Below are 22,910 nucleotides of genomic sequence, written 5' to 3'. Positions count from 1 at the left end.
CTTTCTCAGATTCTCCATTGTTAATATCACACCCCTTGTCGCCAACCATACAAAAAAAATCTTCCTTAGTTCTCTAGAGATCCAAATGAAATTATAAGGACAGGTACCTTTCTCTTTCACTAGCAACCTCTTACAAGAAAAGCTAACAGTGGATAAGCTGTCGTTACTCTTCTGCCACCTCCATGCATCCAACAAGTTGTTTGATGTATCTAGTCCATACTAAAGCTCTAACAAATTGTGAAATTCTTCCTATCTCCCAATCACGAAGGTTCCTTCTGAAACTTAAGTGCTCCCCCTACAAACCACATCCAAACGAAGTTACAATGTTTCTAGTCCTCCATCCGCCATCCATTATATCATATTTATCTGTTATCACCCTAATATAAAAAACATTTTCCTCCACCTCGAATCTCCAGATCCACTTTCCTAACAAAGCTTTGTCATACACCTGGAGATCTTTCACTCCAAGCCCTCTCCATTCCTTTGGAGATGTGACATCTCTTAAATTCACAAAATGAAACTTCTTATTGTCTTCCGCTGAGTCCCATAGGAAGTAATATTGAAGTCTTTCCAATCTTTCAATAACTTTGCCAGGGCTTGTGAAAGTGACATGAAATATGTAGGAAAGTTTGAGAGAGTGATCTTGATCAAAACTTCCCATCCTTCTTTCGACAGATACCTTTTTTTACATCCTGCTAGTGGCTTCTCGACTCTCTCAATCATTAGATTTCACACTACGAGATTGTCGCAGTCTATCATACACAAAAGTGCACGCGATTGTACAAGTAATATAGTGACTCAAAAAACCGAATACCGTACCCACGAGGACTAATCTATTAGTAATTTGATCAACTTCAGTTTCGACAATGAAGTATTCAAGTGTTTCTGAGTATCAAGATGACTGAGATGATTTAATTAATAATCTACTAAATAATTAAATAACTAAATGTGTCAATAGCAATGTAAGTGAGGCTGTAACAATACGAGAGAGAATTTTAGGGTTGAGGCACTGTTAACAATCCTAAAATCTCTATCCTTATCGTAGTTGTGTTGGTTAGATGCATTAAGATATCATTCTGCAAGTGAACCAAACAAGGCTTCTAGGTATATCTCTATCTTAGCCACTAATTCAAATCCTTTATTCTGTAAAAAAAAATAAGAACTTACTCCTTAAACTCTTCAATCTATCCTAATGATTCTCCACTCGGATTCACAAAGTATTATAGATGTATTTTAAGGTGGCCATTCATCAAAATAGTAAGTACAAGAAAATAAGAATAACCCATTTGATAAATCAACATTAAACCATTCTAAGAATATCAAAGTATAATAATGTTCTTGGCCTCGACCCCAGATCAAGGGTGTTTAGCCACTCATGTTCGAAATCAACATCAAAGAAAGCTAATTTAATCATACCCGAAATTAATATTCGAAGATGAAGTGTTCAAAGAACCCTAAGAAAAGTATTGTAATTGTTTTTGCCTCTGTTGTACATATGCCAAAAGTGTTTCCAATTGAGTTGAAGTGTTCCTTTTACAGTAGGACAAGTTTGATCGAGTATTGACCTTCTCCGCGCAGCGAAGCTCAACGCGTGGACTAGGGTTCGCATCGTGGGGCTATTGCGGACCCTCATTGGAATGTGAATTGAAAAATAATTCAGCCTTTGCGACGTAGGACTGTCGCAGAGGCTTATTGGAAATTGCCATCGAAGTGCGATACGGACCCTATTGCGGGGACTAGGGTCCACGATGCGGAGCTTATTGCCTTCTTTCTTTTCCAACTCTGTCACGTCGCGAGCCGAGGCCCTAGGTGTGATACGTACCCGATACTATTGCTAGTACGAGCGAACGTTCTATCATAACACATTAGGATCAACCAATACGAAAGAATATAGCTGAATCAATATGAGATTGAAATAAGATTTCTCAAAAGATAAATATTATCATAAAGGTTTATTAACACAACTTAATATTAAACAATACTAATAGTTAAAATGAATAAAGACTGAAAATTACAAAGTTTGTTTGATAACTACACCAGCTTGTGAAACCTCTAATAAGTACCAATACTGAAAGGAAAGAAAATATAAAGAAGTCAGCATATCTCGTCCAGCTTCCTGGTAGAAAAGAGGCTCACAAACGGCGGATCCTAATAAGGTGTTTGACCACGGACTTGAGATCCAGAACCTACATCATGAAAAAATGTAGCACCAAAGAAGGTCAATACGTTAAATGTATTGGTATACAAAACCATTTCGAGAGGGTAGTACATCAAGAGATTAGAAATGACAATAAAATTCAAATGTAAGTGAAGATATCTGGAAAGGAACAAGAATATAAACTAAATTTATAATTAATCAAGTAAGGTGGATTAATGTCTTTGATTATTTATGGGAGAAAGTAATGAACCGTCATAAACCACCATGTGAGCGCATAAAATCTGATCTCGGCCCGATCAGCTAAGCCATCCTATACCATGCCAGGCATAGGACATGACATGACATAATTTGCTAGCAAATATTCATTATTAGTCCCTTTTTGGGACACGTGAAAAAAAGTGTCACCCGATTTGTGGAACAATCTCTATCCTATGTCGGCAAACATAGTTATGAGTATTTGTCATTTAACCCTATGCCTTCACGGTCAACTAACTAACTCCCTTAGCTCATAATGTTATCTTACTGATTATGTTCATAGATTAGCCATATCATATTCATGGTTTAGCCACTTTAGGTCTCACGCCTTAGAATTAACTAACTTGGGTTCATATTTGAGATTTAGCCACCTTAGGCTCATAATCAAGTATTATCATCATTAGGACTCATGTTAATGTTTTAGACTTTTTATGGGCTCACATTGGGAATTCATCGACTTTGTTTCATAAATCATGAATTAACACTAAGTATTTTTAGGGATCATGAAAAGTAACGTCTTGCAACATCATTATGACAATATTCCACGTCATAACTTTCATAACACTTCATGGAACTAAAGAGGAAATTGAGGTGATCTAGTTGAGCTTCATGGATCATGGTTCATATCAAAACAACAGGATTTTCCAGTATGATGTCTTCTTAGAAACATAATTAAAAATTCAGTCTTTAGTTAAAAGAGAATCAACAGAGAGTCATCACAAAGACTTCAAAACAAATTACCCACAAATACCAAAGTCCCAAGTTGAACGAATTTTTACTTGAGTAAATATAATTCATGTTACAGATTCTAAACCATAAATCGATAAGCACAAGGTTCATGAATTCCAATAGTTTCAAGATATATGCAGAATTCACAAATTTCGCAACAATTCAAAGGATTTAATGAGTTTCGCAAAAGTTGAAGAGTATTATTCATGATTTAGAGTGATTTTCCAGAAAACTTATTTAAAGAACTCAAACATGTTTAGCGTAATCTGAATTCATAGGAACAATACAACTTACAGAATATATGAAGGGACAGTTCTACATACCTCTAAGCATTGAAAAACTTGAGATCGGAAGAGGAGATGTGAATTTGTTTTGTTGAACCAATTCTCTTGAGATTATTATAGCAGCATTTGAGAAGAGGAAAAGGAATATTCAGTGATGGAATATTAAATAAAACTCATGGAGAATGAGACATGTGAACTCATAGAGAAAGAGATGTGTGAAGGTGATGGAGAAGGAGATGTGTGAAATTGATGGGGCAGGGAGTTTTTTAACTTGTTAAGCTGATGGATGAAACTGATGATTTAAAACATGAAGGATCATAAAAAAATGTACGAAACTGATGGAGAAGGGGATATAATCATTTGGGGTTTTAGGTAAAAAGGAAAGGACAAAAATGCCCTTTGAGGGGCTTCCTGGCAGTAGCCCGCTGCTTGCAGCCCTTCTTCCTTCCCTTGTACTGTTGCGATGATGCAATAGTTAAATCTTTATTCCCCAGCTATGATTTACACCCCTATAACCCCCAAAACATACATGAATCATTCCAAGTAGATTTCCAACAAAATTTAAAGCACAACAAGATCAATTATGCAGCCATAACACCTCCACTTACAACTATGACTTAAGCTTAAAGTGGGAGGTGTCACAAGCTCGTTGCCTCTTTCCTTGATTCCATCTTTATTTCCATGTGTTTTGAGATCAATCCAGTATCCTCATGCTCAGCAAATCACTCCCAATGTTTCCATTCATCATTAGCTTCACATTAATGCATCCGATTACGTCCAATTTCATCACAATTTAGCCCTGTATCAACTAATCATGTACATTAGATAAGGAATGCAATTATAGATCAAACACAAGAGGAATAACACATTTTAGTTCATAGAACAAGTCCTATTATGGGTAATTCTTGGCATTTTTACGTATAAATACGCCCAAGATCAGAGATCTTTGCTAGAAGCTCCCAAAAGCAGTTCCAGATATGTAGAAGGTAGATTCCTCACTTGCAATTCAACTCTTGCGCAATTTCCTCAATATTATTTACTGCTCCCACTGGTGTGACTTCACATTTGCTAAGATTGATCTTTACTCCTGAACCTAGATAAGGACCTGTCTCAAAAAATTAGACTGGGACATCTGCATCACAAAATATCAAAATATCATCTACGAACAACATATTTGTAATGGTCACGTTACTCTGCCCTTTAAATGAAGCATTAAAGACCTTCAGAAGACCTCTGCTAACTGCTCTGTCCATTATCTTTCTCCAAGCTTCGATTACCTAAATAAAAACATAGGAGATAAAGGATCCACTTGTCTCAAGCCTCTCAAACTCCCAAAGAAACCACAAGTACTTTCATTTACCAATACTATGTACCTGCAGAAGAAATGCAAAACTTGATCCATCTACTCCACTTATCTCCAACACCCATCTTCATCATATGCAATCCAAGATATCCCAGTTGACATGATCGCAAGATTTCTCGAGATCTAGCTTACATAAAATTGTCGATTCATCTTTCTTTTCCCAAGAATCAACCACCACATTTGTCACCAAAGCTGTATTTAGTATTTGTCTCCCTTCAACAAAAGCATTATTAGAAGAGGACCTTGTCTCATCCCAGACCTTAAGTCTGTTAGAAAGAACCTTAGATATAATCTTGTAAATGCTTCCTACTAGACTAATGGGTCTAAAATCCTTTATAATCGTTGCCCCTACCCTTAAAGCATGTTAAAAATCTGCCTCGATCCCATTCAAATTGGAAAGGAGAAGCTTATTCCGTTTCGACTTTTGGTTGAGGATACATTTTCTACCTACTGATTAAGCCCTTAATATAGATAAGATAACATCTCAAATGTAAATGAAAATTTTTCTAAGAATTCACTATTAACAAAAACAAAGATGGCTGTTTTTTGTAACCAAGAACTCCCCAAGGGTCTGATGGCACACAGTTCAAAACTCAGTGGATTATGAGCCGTCATTCTACCCTTCTCTACTTAAATACAAAACATTTGTTTGCAAGAGGATTTGAAGTTGTGGTTTGCGCCCAAATCCACACATCATGTGCCACGCTCTTACCATTACGCCAAAGTCTTAAGGGTTAAGGCACAAATAAAGATTCTTAAGATAACTAAATAAGCATAGGGAAAGTTCTGTGAGTTTTAGTTTGAAAATTGTGGTGTCCGGACTAGCTTGCGCGCACCTCAACTAATTCCTTGGAATACCTGCCACCTCCTGCTAGAAACAAGTACCAAGTAACTCTATCCACCAAGGTTAGAAAAAATGGGAAGAAATAACCTAGTTTTTGTCTTTGTTGGTAATTGAACTTGAAACCTCATAGTGCTCAACCTTACGTCATTGAACCACTAGGCCATATCCTTGGGTGCATAGTTCTGTGAGTTTACGACACCAAAAATCTCCTTCAAGGTGTAATATGAGCCAGAAAATGAATTCTTTCAAACCTACTCTGGATCTATGTAGTTTAAAAGATCTAAATAACTCCAATATTTCCTGCAGAAAACAAGATCTGGAGACTGAGCAAAACACTAGTAAAAGAAGTTTCAGCAAGCAATTAAGTGCATAGCTGAGGCAGGATTGGTCAAGTCCAAGTACATGGTTGTTAAGTATGATGATACGTGTATTATGTGGTTCATGCTTGTGCATTAGATAGATATTGATAATTGTGCACTTGTTGTGGGCAGTCAGCTTCATCTAGCTACCAGTTTTGTGAGAATATCAGAGAAGATGCATTGACCAAATAAAAAGAAGAGAAATAGAACATTAGTTTGAACATACGGAGACCGGGCCACAGACAAGTATTCTCATTTTAATGCGCTCATCATCTCTGGAGAGAATTATCTTTCTCATCCCCAACTCATCTAGCCAACCAAATTGCCAGAAGATCTTAATTGCAGAACCACACATGCAAGTGAAGATGATAAGTCAAAACCATATTAATGGCGGCAAATTCTGTGCTCCTGAAGTGCTGTGGTGCATAGCATTTTGCTAGCATCCGTGGTCCCTCTCATACTGCACAATGCTGGGATGTCCTTCCCTAACTGATCGAGTGGGTATTTATTTGATGTTGTGATAATACACATGATAAAATTCCAGTTTCAAGAAGAAAACATCCCTATAAAAGAACGTTAAGATTACAATGTCTTATGGCTCTCATAAGCGAAGTATGATAAAATCAATGGTCTGCACCAGCACAGGTTATGTTTTAAATAAGTTTTCATATGATCTCAACACATTTAGGAATTGAATATGGACAACGTATAAAATGTTTAAATTTCCAAAATTGTGATATTTGATACAAGTGCATGTTTTCTCAAAAGGATTGTCCCAACTTCTAGAGGCGATATATGAGACTCACTAATTATTACACTCACTCCATTTACCTTGAATGTCAAAAGGTTCAAACATCGCACCAGAGTCCACGAGTTGAATACCACCATCAAATTTCCAGTGTTGAGCCCCATAGTGGCTGCTTCTTTTGTCATTTTTTCATTTTTTAGGTTACGTCCCTTTTCTAACTTTTTATACTGCACTCTTTAGAAACTCTGTGAATCCCTGTGGTTAGAAATCAAAATTTATGGAATAAAATTTGAATGACACCTCATAATGTCTTATTTTGGCTGAAGTTTTTGGGCTTATTTTTGGTGTTGTCTAGTTTTATACATATATTGCAAGAGTATATGGAAATGCACGATGTTCCATTTTGCATGTGGGATGGCACGAGGATGCATGGACCTCCAATGTTTGTTCACGATTACTAGATTTGACAGTGTTAAGTGTTCTCTCTGCTAGCGCTAGGCCTATTGGTTTGTGATCACATGCCCTCCAGTTTTGGGTAGTGGCCCTTCCTTTATTTGGATGTTGAAGTTTGTTTAATAAGTATTAGGAAAGAATTTAGACATTATTTCAAGCTGAAATAGTGGTCTGAAGGTGTATCTCAACTTGAATTTTGTTTTTCAAACTTCCATTCACACAGCTTCAACTTTCACTAATTTTCTTTTTTCCTAAAAAGCTATTAGAAGTATTGGAGAACAATCTCAATATCAACAAGTTTTCTTTCAACTACAGAGAATTCACTTCTCATCTTCGGCTTAAATTTTGTCCAAATACATGCTAACAATCATAAGACCAGCTTGTTGGGAAAAGAAAAAAATCAGAACTTATACACACAGAATAGTACTACTCCCTCTGTTAACTTTTACTTGTCCACTTCGACCTTTGCACGCCTCGTAAGGAACAATGATTGGTATGAGTATTTTCCCATAATACCCATATTAATTGATGTTTAGTATTGGATCTTGATAATTGATTTGGACAATAATTAATCTATGCTAAGGATAAAATATGGAGAATAACTAATTGTCTTTTCTTGATATCTTAAAATCACACTGATAGGTTAAAAGTGATAAATTAAAGTCAAAATCTATTTTTTAAATAGTGAACAAGTAAAACCAAATGGAGGGATTACTTTTTTGGTAATGAGCTTGCATTGCGTTCCTTTTCCAGAGGCAGGAGCACCAGATATTAGTATCCTCAAAGGTTGTGTCTTTATAGCACATCCATAAACCTAAATTTACCCAAAAAGCCAATATTTAGTCGTGACCACTAAGCTACAAAACCAATAAAATTAGCTCAAATATTTAAAAGGGTGTGAAATACCAAGAAAGTGGTACCATTTGACTATCGGGAATGAGTTGTGAAAGGGTTTGATGTGAATGAAGGGACAAAGAAGATGTAGAAAATGAAAAATGGGAAGTGAAAGACAGATGAACAATGGGAGAAGAAATTGATGGAGGAGGAGTCTTTTGGAGCTTTGAGGAGATGGCTGTGATGTTCAAAGAGAAGCAATAAGCCATGGCTGCTCTCTGCTATCCCTTTCTATCTCCTCTCCTGCCTGCCTAAATGGCTTCATATTCTTATGCGTGTTCTGTGGCAATTTTGAGGGAATTTTTTGGACATCCGTCAGAGAAAAAGACCAAACGGTCCCTTATGTTTGACACTCAGTGTGTTTGGTACGAAGGAAAATGGAAAATGTTTTCCTTGAAAATGTTTTTTCTGAAAAATAAGTTGGTTCTTATTTATTTTCTTATACTTGGTGAATGAAAAATATTTTCTGAAAAATATTTTACAGTAATTAGTTGGTGAATTGTAGACATGTGATTTTAACCCTCCTCGAGTTTAATATATATATTTTTTGATATTAAATATTATATTTGGTCTAACATTATTTAAATTTTTATTTTTATTTTAATAAATTTTTAATTAATTTAATATATTTTATTTTATTTTTATTCTAATTTTTTAAAAAATAATACAAAAAATTTAAAAAAATATATCTTTCTTTTTAAATTTTAAACAAATAAGCTAGTAGTTTTTGTACTATCTTAATTATATTTATTTTGGTTATTTTATAAACTTTTATTAAATTGTCTTAAATATAAAAATTAATTAGTTATTATTATATTATTTTTATTATTATTTTATTTATTTATTATTTTTATTTGTTATTATTAATTATCTTCTATAAACAAAAAGAAAAAAAAGAAAAGATTCAAAATTTAAACAAAATCCTACCCTATTTAATATTAACTACTCCCCCCAAAATCATCCTATTTAAGGACTCTTCAGCCCCAAAATTCTACGGACATTCTTACAGAGACTACATCAAACAAAAAAAAAAAACCAGAGTGAACACCAGACAAAGTAAAAACCAGAGAAAAAGAAAACATCAAAAACAAAAGAGAGAAAAAGGGAGAAAAGAAGAGAAAGAGTGGCGAATCGAGTTTTGGGTTTCCGTTCGAATTTTGGTGTCAACTTCTTGCTTCATCACAGGTTCTATTTGATCATGTATTATTTATCCTATAAACTTTATTATGAATTAGTATGAATGAAAATGTTCAAAGTGATCTTATGCATTATTCGGTATGTGTATTTGATTGATTACATAAACTTTCTATTAATATATATTATGCTATCAAATCATTGAATATTTATATATTTATACTATGTTGGATATAAAAATACTATGTGTGATGCTGTCTGATTAAAATTTGAAACGGAAAGAAAAAGAAAATCAGAGAAAAGAAAAAATCTACACATTCACACTATATCCACCACATGGTTGATTTCATGGATACATTCCATACTACATCATACTTCATTCTTGTTTTTATTCACAAATCCACTAACTAATATACTTCTCCATTCCAATCATACAACAATAGACAATACAGTGAACACACAAGCGTACACAGTAGAAGATAATAAAAATAGTGAAAAAATTAGTAAAGAATTGGTAAGAGGGAGAGAAGATAGGCAGGCGACTCCATCACGATTGTAGTTTTGGGGACTTTCTTCTTCATCAGAACATAGCAAAAACCCGTCGGAAAATGCATAAATCAGTTTTTGTATTCAGTTTTTCTTTCAGAAAATTTTTCTTTCAATTATTTTTTTATCTGTGTTTATCAGTCATATTATGGTGAGGTTTTGTATATTTATATTATATTATTATTTTATTTATTTATTCTATTTTATTTCATCTTTTATTCATTATTATTAACAAGGTTTAATAATTATTTATTTAGATTAATTAATTGTTTAAATTGAATTTTATTTAAGTTTACTTTTGAAATTAAATTTCAAGTAATTAAAGCCTTTAATGTTAGGCAAGTTTAGGTACGTTTGAAATTTTTGTCTCAATTAAGAATGCGGCGTGCGCATCTTTTTGAGATATTTAAAAATTCAAGTATGTAAAATACACCTTGATAAATATTTTTCTAAAATTAACGTGAATAAATTTTTTTAAAACTTTTCACCGATTTATTTAAATAAGATAATAGACAAATTTTTGAGCAAATCTAGGCCCTTAACATAATAATTTAAGTCAAGATAAGTCAATAAAAGCGACTGTGCCAGAACCATGGGACTTGAGGGGTTCCCTACACCTTTCCCTCGGTCAACAGAATTTCTTACTCGATCTTCTATTTTTGCAGACCAATAAAAGAGTCATATCCTTTTGATTAGGGATTCAAAAAGGTGACTTGGAACACTATAACTCAACTCCAAGTGGCGACTCTATAATTAAAATAATCCTTATTCAATATCGTCACTTTAATTGGAAAGACCCTTGACTCGACCTCCGAGCGAAAAAGGGGTGTGACATCTCTGGAGACTCTGCTGGGGAATAATAAGAATTCGAGTTTCTTATATTGACTTATACTTGCTTTAATTATTGTTGATATTGTGTTTGTTGGCCTTATGAGCTACTTGTCGCTTATTTATCGTTTTGATATTAATTGAACTGTATTATATACTGTCTTTTCTTGCGCACTCCCTTTGAGTCTTTGAAATAGGATAGAAGAAATGCAACACATGCATCCTACTTTTTTTTTAAGATAGCCGGAGTGTCAAGGCACCTAGTGAAGCATTATAGTCACACATGTTAGGGGGGTTCGGATAGACAATGAAGGCGGTGTTGCGCTGCTACCGACCAAGTTGTCCCTCTCCGGCTCGAGTTCCCGCTCGGGTAAGCCAGTCTAGACACCTATCCCTATTAGGCTTAAACTCAGAAGAACTGAAAACTTCGAATCTGGTTATCCCTATTAGGTGTCGCTTTATTTGCATCATATGCATTTGACTTAGCGGGAATCGGCACAGGGGCTGGGCCTGTCTAAGACAGGTGATCTACTTTATAAAGACTAACATGTACATCCTACGTGCTCTTTGATATTTGATTGGAAGGCTATTTGTTTGTTGGCCGGCTTTAGGCAACTTTTAAAATGCAAGAGATTAAATTATCGTCACATTTAGTGAATCATTTTAAAGAAAAATTTTATTTTTAAAAGAAAGGGAAATTTTAGTAACATAATTTTACGATTTTCATGAACTACGAGAGTTTGATTCTCATATCTTAATGGGATACGTAGGAAGTCCTTCCCAGTATACGACCCTATCTTTTGAAAAATTATTCATAGATTTATTGGGGAATATTTTGAAAATATGATTCCTTTCATAATTATTTTTCAAATCCTCAAGTCCAATTTTTATATATCTTAATAGCCCTGAATCTTTAAGGGTCATGAGGCTAAGTTTTTACAAAATAAAAAATATATATAAATCTTAACAGCCTTGAACCTTTAGGGGTCTTGATGCTAAGTTTTGTACGACATATATTTTCAAGAACTACGCACACCTGATTCTCATTTTATGGAGATACGTTGGCACTCCTCAATGAATTCGGTGATCTTTTAAAAAATGGTTGTCTTTCCCTTTAAATTAAAAAAAGGAAAGTTGTTTTCAAAAATGAAAAATATATTATTTAATAAATAAATAAATTTCTCATTATTAAAAAAAAGGGTATATATCTTTGTATCTCCAATTTTCGAGAACTACGCACACCTGATTTTCATCTTAATGAGATACGTAGGCAGTCCTCAATGGATTCGGTGATCTGAAAAAATTAAACTTTGACACATTAATTTTCTACGAAATCAAAATAGTATTAAGGTGGTTGGTTTGTGGCTAAGTTGGCTTCTCATCCATGTAACAAAGGTTCAAATAAAAGAGAAAAATGACCCTCAAAGAGGGTGTAGGATTTGATAGTGAGGAGGAGCAAAATCAGGTGATTTCGCAAGAACTAGCATCAATGGAAGAGATTAAGTTATTGAAACAACAGATGGCAGAGATGTATTGAGCTTGGTTGAATGGACAAGCCCCACCTTTATCAATCCCTGGACTTTCAAATATAATGATCCAAATTCCGCCCAAGCTCAAACTGGTGATCCAGTTTACCCACCAGTATTCGGCCTATTTGCTAATGAGTCCGTCGTTGCTGGTACTTCTACCATGCGCCCACCAAATCCTTCTGTCACAAATGACCCTCTTTTCACTTCTATAGCTCCAGCTACTGTGGGTCTTCAATCGACAGTACCGAAGAATACGGGAGAACCAAGTCATGATCAGTTGTATCCTCCTGAAATGATTTTCAAACCCCAAAATCCACATTATCATGCTCATCAACACGATTCTCCTATCGTGATTGAGAAAATTGTTAAGAATGAGGAACAATAGGAGATGGCTAGGAAATTAAGAATCTCGGAGCATAGTATGAGAAATATGCAAGGATTAAAAGGACAAAAAAGTGTTTCATATAAAGATTTATGCATGTTTCCTAATATCCATTTGCCTCTAGGGTTCAAAATGCCAAAGTTTGACAAATACGAAGGTCATGGCGATCCTGTAGCTCATTTGAAAAAGTTCTGCAATTAATTAAGGGGAGCAGGAGGAAAAAAAGAACTATTGATGGCTTACTTTGGAGAAAACCTGACAGGAATAGCTTCTTAATGGTTTGTTGAACAAGACATTTCTCGTTGGCACGTGTGGGATGACATGGCTTAGGATTTTGTTCAACAATTTCAATATAACATTGAGATAGTGCCAGATCGCACTACGCTTTTCAACATGAGAAAAAAATGACTGAAAGTTTTCGAGAATATACTGCCAGATAGAGAGAGTAGTCTTTAAGAGTCAGACCATCGATAAAGGAATCTGAAATGATCTATATCTTTCTGCAAGCACAAGAACCTGATTATTTTCATCATTTACTTTCTACTATTGGAAGCATATTTGCTGAAGTTATTAAAGTTGGAGAGATGGTAGAGAATGGAATTAAGTCAGGAAAGATTATCATCTAGGCCGCTTTGAAAGCAACAACACAGGCAATTCAAGGGGTTCAGGAAGCTTTGGTGAAAACAAAAGAAAAGAGGATGTAGCAACTGTAGTGCCAGGTCCACGACAAAATTAGAGATGTGCACGTCAATCATACACAAAATCCATTATATTTCATTTCATCCCCTCAGTATCCTAGTTATAATGCACAACCATATGCCCGAACCCCTTCTTACTCGCAATGGCGTGCACCAACCCCTCAGAATCATCTTCCAACTCCCCCAACATAACCAAGCCCCTCTATATTCGATTTTCGCTCTAAGCCAAACAATGAAAAGAAACAAAAGCTAAGGGATAATTTCACACCAATTGGAGAATCATATACTAGCTTATTTCAGAAATTGAGACAAAAGGACATGATCACTCCTCTTCTTGGGTACACCCCTGACCCACATTCAAGGAACTTTGATCCTAATGTATGATGTGTATATCATTCTAATGTTCAGAGTCATAGTACAGAAGATTGTCGTGCTTTGAAAAGAGAAATAGAAAGAATGATTCAAGATAAATTGATTATGGTGCAGGACATTGACAGTGGTGAAGGATCTAGTAATGCTGATGTGCGAACTAGAGAAGATATCAAGCTCAATAATTGCGAAGTCACTCCTTCCTTTCCTAGAAAGGATTTGTGAAAGTTTATTTTGTTTTTCTTTCTGTTATCCAAATTACTTCAAGATTTTAGTTCAGAGTCTATCTTGTTTTTTCTATATGTCATTTATGTTGAAACTCGGTCATCTTTTCTTTTAACAAAATGTAGTGTCCATTTTATTTATTTATTTATTGTATTTTATTTTACTTTATTTTAATATATATATATATATATATTATTTGTTCGTCTTTCCTTTCTTTACATAGTTCTTTTATTTGGATTCTAGTGATATGATATGCATGCTAAATTTTCACCTGATCTTAAAATCTAATCTAATCCTGAAATACTTGACCAAGAAGATAGAGTTGAAAAAAAACATGTAGGGAGATAAGTAAAGTGTTGAGATGTTTGCTGACTGAGTTAAATCCTCACTTGAATGGACTGAAGCAATCTCTTTGTGAATAAACAATGACCTGTTCATCAATGAGAATGTCAATCTCAAGCACTTTAAATGGGAGCAATCAGAGGATATATAGTCTCCACTGTCAAGAAAAGTAAAAGGGTTAGACAAAAAAAGACATGAATCATTCATTGAGAGAAAAGTACAATATAAGTGGACCTGCATGTTTCACAAGCTTAAAAGAAGTGACGCTTGTGCACGAGCTTAGTCAAGATCAATGTTGAAAAAGATGCATATGATCTTCATGTTACACTCCTAGATTGCATGTTATGTACTTATGTTTTTAAGGATTGATATGACGAAGACATTTCGTTCTGCTACCTAAATATTGTGTCATCCTTTATTACCCCCTTTGAGCTCTAGTATTATTTTCTGTCGTACCCCCTCTTTTGGAATCAAGATAGAGTCAGCAAAGCTCGAAAGAAAAGTATCGAGCAAAAGACTAGAATCAGAAAAGTTTCAAAAAACAAAAAAAGTGAAAAAAAGAGTCCAACGAAAAGAAAAAAATGAAGCAAAAGAACAAAATACGTAGGCAGCCCTATTCTGGGGTTCGGTCCAACCAAATAAAAATTTTAATTTACCCAGTATGAAATAAAACTGGGGCAAAAATTTATTTCCTTAAGAGTCGATTTCAAAAGTTGTATGTTTCACCTAATGTTATGTATATTTTTGAGCCTCATGTCGTCCTTTCTTTCCTACCCTATCCAAAAGCCAAGTTACAACCAAAGAAAGACCTTCAAATCAATCTTTGAGAATGTCAAGGCTAAACATGTATGGGTATATGAGGTTTCATATTGTGGACACCATAAGGCGACAGTGAGTTGTGAGAACAATAAAAAAATGAGAGAGTCTTATTGATGAAAATCCTCACGGACACCATAAGGCGACAGTGAGATAAGAAAGAAAAGAAAGTGGGAGCGGCTTGTTGGAGAAAACCCATCGAGGTGTCACTAGCCCAAGGAGGATTATAATCCAGAGGGAACAAGTTCAAGAATGACTCCCTTTCAAATTCAATGAGTGGGCAAAAAGTGATAGTGATTAGTTTGGATAGATCAGGTTGTTTAATTCAAAATGCATGTCATAATCACTAGAATCAGCTGCCACAGTCAGATAAAATTTTCTTTTTGACATTTTTTTAAGAAGAGATGTCTATTTTCCTTTCCTATTCTTTTTGTTATTTTTATTTTTATTTCTATTTTTATTTTAGATTTTAAATTTTTGTGTCTTTGTGGTCAAAAGAAAATCACAATCGTCATCTTTCATGTATTTTTGAGTCAAAATTTTGTCAAGATAAGTGAGGAAGGACTTCAAGACTTGCTAATAACTACTTTAGTTGTGCAATGCAAGACAAAAGACCAACACACAAAGACAACATGTTTCAAAAATAAAGTAAAGTACTCGAGAATGCTTGTCATCTGACAGTTTTTGGACTCATAAAAGTATAAAAGGTGTATTTGAAGCTGAATCCCAAGGCATCATGCAAGAGAACTATGATATGAGTCAAAATATTTTAGTAGTCAGAATTTGGGGTCAATACTATAACAAGTCAACAATACTTATAAATGCTTTGCAACGGAGCTAGGAATGACAAGTGCAAGAGATCCTATCAATAGCGAAATGCCACAAATCAACCACCGTATTTTTAAATTAAAAAGTTTTTTTTTATATGAAATAAAAACATGTGTTACCTTCATATCAAAGGTTTCAAAGCTTAACTATTAAAACTGCAATTTCTCACTTCTGCAAATGCAATAGGCAGTACTGTTACACAGTATTAGTAATCAATAATGGGAAAAACTCATCATTTTAACCCCTAGGAGACGCACTTCCTAGTCTGGATAATTTAAGATTCATTTGTTAGGTGATGCACTTCCTAACTTGAACCATCACTCCTAGAAGACACACATTCTAGTTGAGTCATTTCATTCAACCCCTAGGAGACACACTTCCTAGTCTAAATAAGTCATTTTTCATTTGTTAGGTGAAGCACTTCCCAACATGAACTATCACTCCTAGAAGACACACTTTATAGTCGAGTCATTTCATTCAACCCTTAGGAAACACACTTCCTAGTCTGAATAAGTCAGTTTTCATTTATTAGGTGAAGCACTTCCTACCTTGAACCTTCACTCCTAGAAGATACACTTTTTAGTCGAGTCATTTCATTCAACTCTTAGGAGATGCACTTCCTAGTCTGAATAAGTCAGTTTTCATTTGTTAGGTGAAACACTTCCTAACTTGAACCTTCACTCCTAAAAGACACACTTTCTAGTCAAATCATTTCATTTAACTCATAGAAGACGCACTTCCTAGTTTGAATAAGTCAGTGTTCATTTGTTAGGTGAAGCACTTCCTAACTTGAACATTCACTCTTAGAAGACACACTTTCTAGTTGAGTCCTTCAATTTAACTCTTAAGAGACACACATCCTAATGTTGGTCATCAGTTTTACTCTGATGAGACGCATTTCTTTAGCAAGGCTTTAATTCATACTCTATACTGTACTTTTCAAAAGTTGTGATCTGATGACACTCGCAAAATTTACTAGTGCAAACTGGGGCAAAATTTTGTTCGTGTTTACTGAAATTTATTTTACTCAGGACCCTCCTGAAGAATGGGACAGGACCCTCATGAAGAATGAAAATTTATTTTATGCTCAGGACCCTCCTGAAGAATGGGATAGGACCCTTCTGAAGAATGGAAATTTATTTTATGCTCAGGACCCTCCTGAAATAATGGAAATTTACTTTTTGATCAGGACCCTCCTGAAGAATGAGAATTTATTTTATGTCCAGGACCCTCCTGAAGAATGGGATGTTATTTTTCTGTTTGGCCTATTTATTTTGAGTTCAGAAACATATTTGAAAAATGAAGAAATTGTAAGTCCAGGAACCCGCCTGAAGCACAGGGTGAAGAAATAACAAATCAGGAGCCCGCCTGAAGAACAGGGTGAAGCAGTAACAAGTCAGGAGCCTACTTGAAGAATAGGGTGAACATTATCAGTTGCAAGTTCAGGAGCCCGCCTGAAGAATAGAGTGAAGATTTCCAAGTCCAAGCCAGAAGAAAATCTGAAGAATAAACCAGTTGTCAAGTTCCCCTCTAATGCCAAGAACCAACATGGAGGAACATTATATTTTTCAAGACTCGACTCAAAATAACAACTATCTCGTCACTTGAGAAGTCATGAAGATTCAAGTCAAGATTCTAAAAAGTTGTATAGATAGGATCTTTTACTTGTTTCTTTTTTTTTCTTCTATTTTTGTTTGAATGTAAAAAGCATAAGTCGTTAACTGAAAACTCAACGAAATCTCACTTGACCTTTATCTCGACCTTTATCTATTTCTCTCACCTTTTACCTTTGAAGTACATATGACCTGATTTCCTTATAACCCGAGATATGTAGGCGGTCCAAAACCAGGACACAGTCACATCTTTTATTTTATTATATCTTATTTTATCATTACCTTTCGAATAATCGGAGGGTCAAAAATCATATCTTGTCTACTTTTTTCTATGAAAACTCTTCGAGATTTCAAACAAAGAGGGGCAAAATGTAGACATGTGATTTTAACCCTCCCCGAGTTTAAGATATATATTTTTTGATATTAAATATTATATTTGTTCTAATATTATTTAAATTTTTATTTTTATTTTAATAAATTTTTAATTAATTTTAAGATATTTTATTTTATTTTTATTCTAATTTTTTTAAAAATAATACAAAAATTAAAAAAATAATATATTTTTCTTTTTAAATTTTAAACAAATAAGCTAGTAGTTTTTGTACTACCTTAATTATATTTATTTTGGTTATTTTATAAACTTTTATTAAATTTTCTTAAATATAAAAATTAATTAGTTATTATTATATTATTTTATTTATTTATTATTTTTATTTGTTATTATTAATTATCTTCTATAAAGAAAAAGAAAAAAAAAGAAAAGATGCAAAATTTAAACAAAATCCTATCCTATTTGATATTAACTACTCCCCCCAAAATCATCCTATATAAGGACTCTTCACCCCCAAAATTCTACGGATATTATTACAAAGACTACATCAGAAAAAAAAAATAGAATGAACACCATACAAAGCAAAAACCAGAGAAAAAGAAAACATCAAAAACAAAAGAGGGAAAAAGGGAGAAAAGAAGAGAAAGAGTGGCAAATCGAGTTTTAGGTTTCCGTTCGAATTTTGGTGTCAACTTCTTACTTCATCATAGGTTCTATTTGATCATGTATTATTTATTCTGTAAACTTTATTATGAATTAGCATGAATGAAAATGTTCAAAGTGATCTTATGCATTATTCGGTATGTGTATTTGATTGATTACGCAAACTTTCTATTATTATATATTATGCTATCGAATCATTGAATATTTATATATTTATACTGTGTTGGATATAAAAATACTGTGTATGACACTGTCTGATTAAAATTTGAAATCGAAAGAAAAAAATCGAGAAAAGAAAAAATCTACACATTCACACTATATCCACCACACGGTTGATTTCATGGATACATTCCACAGTACATCATACTTCATTCTTGTTTTTATCCACAAACCCACTAACTAATATACTTCTCCATTTCCAATCATACAGCAATAGACAATACAGTGAACACACAAGCGTACACAGTAGAAGATAATAAAAATAGTGAAAAAATTAGTAACGAATTGGTAAGAGGGAGAGAAGACAGGCAGGCGACTCCATCACGATTGTAGTTTTGGGGACTTTCTTCTTCATCAGAACATAGCAAAAACCCGTCGAAAATGCATAAATCATTTTTTGTATTTAGTTTTTCTAAAAGAAAATTTTTCTTTCTATTATTTTTTTGTCTGTGTGTATCAGTCATATTATGGTGAGGTTTTGTATATTTATATTATATCTTTATTTTATTTATTTATTCTATTTTATTTCATTTTTTATTCATTATTATTAACAAGGTTTAATAATTATTTATTTAGATTAATTAATTGTTTAAATTGAATTTTATTTAATTTTACTTTTAAAATTAAATTTCAAGTAATTAAAGCCTTTAACTTTAGGCAAGTTTAGGTGCGTTTGAAATTTTTGCTCAATTAAGAATGCGGTGTACGCATCTTTTTGAGACATTTAAAAATTCAAGGATGTAAAATAAACCTTGATAAATATTTTTCTAAAATTAACGTGAATAAATTTCTTTTAAACTTTTCACCGATTTATTTAAATAAGATAATACACATTTTTTTTTAGCAAATCTAGGCCCTTAACATAATAATTAAAGTCAAGATAAGTCAATAAAAGCGATCGTGCTAGAACTACAGGACTCGAGGAGTGCCTTACACCTTCCACTCGGTCAACAGAATTTCTTACCCGATCTTCTATTTTCGCAGACCAATAAAAGAGTCATATCCTTTTGATTAGGGATTCAAAAAGGTGACTTGGAACACCATAACTTAATTCCAAGTGGCAACTCTATAATTAAAATAATCTCTATTCAATATCGTCACTTTAATTGGAAAGACACTTAACTCAACCTCCGAGCGAAAAAGGGGCGTGACATGAATGATTTTTTTTTTCCAGAAAATACATTTTAGTGTTTAGCTAAATAGTAAAGATACATTTTAGAAAATTATATTTGACCCTGAAAAATACTTTTTTTAGGGTGTGTCTGATATGAAGGAGAAAAATATTTTCTAGAAAAATTTGACGTTTTTTACGTATATTCTTGTGTTCATTATGTAACTTGGGTAAGTATATATTTTCTCAAAAGTTTTTGTATATATTTAACAAAAATATTGAGAACGAATAGGATAAGAAGGGTGAAAAAAGAAAAAAGTTTTGAATTTATTTTAAAAAAACAAATTTAAAAAATAATTTTTGGGGGGAAAGGGTTTGGTAGGTGGGGGTTGAGGTTGTCAAAATAGGTAGTAAAAGCGGGCTAAGAAAAATCTTTTGATTTTTTTTAAATAATTAAAATAATTTTTTTTGTGGGAGGGGGGGGGGGGGGGGGGGGGGGGGGGGGGGGGGGGGGGGGGGGGGGGGGGAGTAAGGGTGGGGTAGTAAAAAAACTAATTTTTGTTTTGAAAGAGGGGAGGAGGGGTCGGGTAGCGGATGGAAAGAAAAAAGTTTGAATTTTTTTAAAAATAAATAAATATTTTTTTAAGGGAGTAGGGGTTTGAGTTTCGGTTAGGGGATAAGGTAAGAAAAAGGTTTGAAATAATTTTTTTGAATGGGGGTTGGTAGGGGGTAGGGATCAAAGAAGGGAAGTGAGGGTGGGGTAAGAAAAAATTTAAAATTTTTCAAAAAATAGATTAAACTTTTGTTTTTGAAACGGGGGGGGGGGGGGTGGTGGTAGGAGGTTAAGAAAAAGTTTGATTTTATTCTAAAAAAAATTAAATATTTCTTTTTGTAAGGGGTGGGGGTGAGGATGGGGACGGGGAGTAAGGGTTTGAGTTTTGAGTAAGGGGATGAGGTAAGAATTTTTTTTTTTTTTTTGGATTAGGGGTGGTAGGGTGAGGGTGGGGTGGAGTAGGGGATGGGGGTTGTAGGGGTGGGTAGTGGGGTAGGGACTTGGGGGTCGGAGTAGGGATATGTGATTTTGAGAGTTGTATGAATATTTCAATTTAAAAGTGAGGTTGAAAGAGAGTTTCGGAAAATGTTTTCCTTACTTTTTGAAGGGTAGTCATTTTCCTTAGATTTGAGGAAAATAAGTTGATTTGGAAAACATTTTCCAAAATCTTTAAGCCAACCAAATATGAGAAAATTGAAAAACATTTTCTAGAAAATGTTTTCCTTCATACCAAACACACCCTTTATATTTAAAGCGAAAAGGGGTAAAAAATACATTCAATTATTACGTGAAATTGAATTAAGAAGTAGGAAAAAAGTAAAAAATACCTCCTCCACTTTGATTTATAGGTTAGATTTACTCTTTGTTTATGTAGCAAAATATATCCTTATTGTTAACTAACTAAACAAAATTGCCCCAAATTGGATGGAATCCATCCAAAACACCTGATTTTGATTAACTTAATTATCTTCCTCATCTAATCTGTCTTTAACCGATTCAAACCTAGTTAATTGACTTAACCCTCTCCCGAAAGACACACGCACCCATTTTTCCCAAATTAACTACCACCGTCAAAATCTCCACAATCAAAGGTTAAGACATGAAGAAGTAAAATCCCTAAACTAAAATTTTCCTCCCCGAGAATCTTCGTTCATTCAAGTCAAGTATAAATTTGGTCGGGAAGATTCATCAAAATCAAAGGAGTAAGAGAGGATGAAGCTAGGGCAAAAAGAGTTTCCTTGCTAGCACTTGATGACTTATTGGAGACAGAGGATTTAGGTAAGCCATTGTTGAGTTGCTCATACTTGTTGGAGGGTGTGACAGTGCGAGGGGGGAGAGAAAGAGTGTGCGTGTATGAAGAAGCAGAGAGCGATTATGTTGTTTGTTTGGATATTATTGAGAGTTAACAAGTGGAAAGAATTGTACCAGATTGTAACCATAGGTTTTGTAATGAATGTGTTGATACTTATTATTCAAACGCCATATTTGTCTTGTTTGTAGAAGTACGCTTGAGGTAGTTGTTTGATAGTACTAATGAAAGCATATTGCTAGAAAAAATGAGAATTGATGGCAAGAAGTTTATTTTGTTTCTTCTTCTTCTTCATCTTCTTCTTCTTCTTCTTCTTCTTCTTCTTCTTCTTCTTCTTCTTCTTCATGTATGAGATTGTCCGGCAAATTTATGGCGGTGGTAGTCAATTTAGGGAAAATATGTGTGTGTGTTAGGATAAGTGGTTAAGTTAATTATGTGAGTTTGAATCGGCTAAAGAAAGATTAAAAGAGGAAAATTGTTAAGTTAATTAAAATCAGGTACTTTGGATGGATCCATCAATTGAGGGGCAATTTTTGTTAAGTTTAATAATAGTAAGGGTAAATCTGGCCACATACTATGACAAAATGTAAATTTAACAAATTAGTCAAAGTAGAGAGACATCTTTGACCCTTTTTCCTAGAAGATATTCTTCATTAATAGTTTGATTCAAAAATATCTCTGTCGTTAATAGTTTGATCTAAAAATATCCTGCAGTTAATAATTTGGTCTAAAAATGTCATTATTGTTATTTTGGAGTAAAAAAAATGTCTTTTCCTTAATAAAAATATTTTTTTATTCTTTTAGACACATTCTTTTCTAATATCTTAGGTTGTTGTATAGATAGCCGGTATAATTTTTCCTAAGAATAGAGTTGATAAAATATCAACTAAGGTGGTTTCTTATAAAAAAATTAGTCCGATGTGAAGCAAATAATGAAGTAATAAGTGGAAACTAAATTGAAACGACATGATCAGAATAAAAGCAAAATTAATACTAGATGTCAAAACCAAGACTATGTGACATAATCAACATGCTGAAAATATAACTGTCCTTCTGAAAGCCTCTAAATCATATGAGTTATTAGGACAATCTACCAACTAACTTCAGCTGTCTGAAACCAAAATATTACTAAAATGAAATACTAATATATGATCCTCGAATGATGAGGACTCACCAAAATCTGTTGCTGATATAGTGTGTAACTAAGCACAATCTAGACGCTGAATGTTGGAACTTATATTATAAGACAATATAGAGCAAAAGAGCAATTAGTACTTTGAATGTAATAGGTATGTGATATGGGAAATAACTGATATTGGCTAAACAT

General features: G+C 33.7%; 1 long non-coding RNA gene and 1 pseudogene across 1 annotated transcript; both read right to left on the bottom strand.

Moving 5' to 3' along the window:
- The window catches only part of LOC107868718, a 15,600-nt pseudogene extending 7,188 nt beyond the window's left edge, over positions 1-8,412 (bottom strand).
- On the bottom strand, positions 1,909-4,793 carry LOC124897704. The gene is made up of 2 exons (XR_007054572.1): positions 3,466-4,793; positions 1,909-2,186 (listed from the first exon to the last, which is right to left on the bottom strand). It is a non-coding gene; the product is annotated as an uncharacterized LOC124897704 (long non-coding RNA).
- Positions 8,413-22,910: the final 14,498 nt, after the last annotated feature.

The sequence above is a fragment of the Capsicum annuum genome, chromosome 4 (assembly GCF_002878395.1).
Source record: "Capsicum annuum cultivar UCD-10X-F1 chromosome 4, UCD10Xv1.1, whole genome shotgun sequence".
NCBI classification, from domain to species: Eukaryota; Viridiplantae; Streptophyta; class Magnoliopsida; order Solanales; family Solanaceae; genus Capsicum; species Capsicum annuum.
This window is presented reverse-complemented; position numbering and strand designations above follow the sequence as displayed.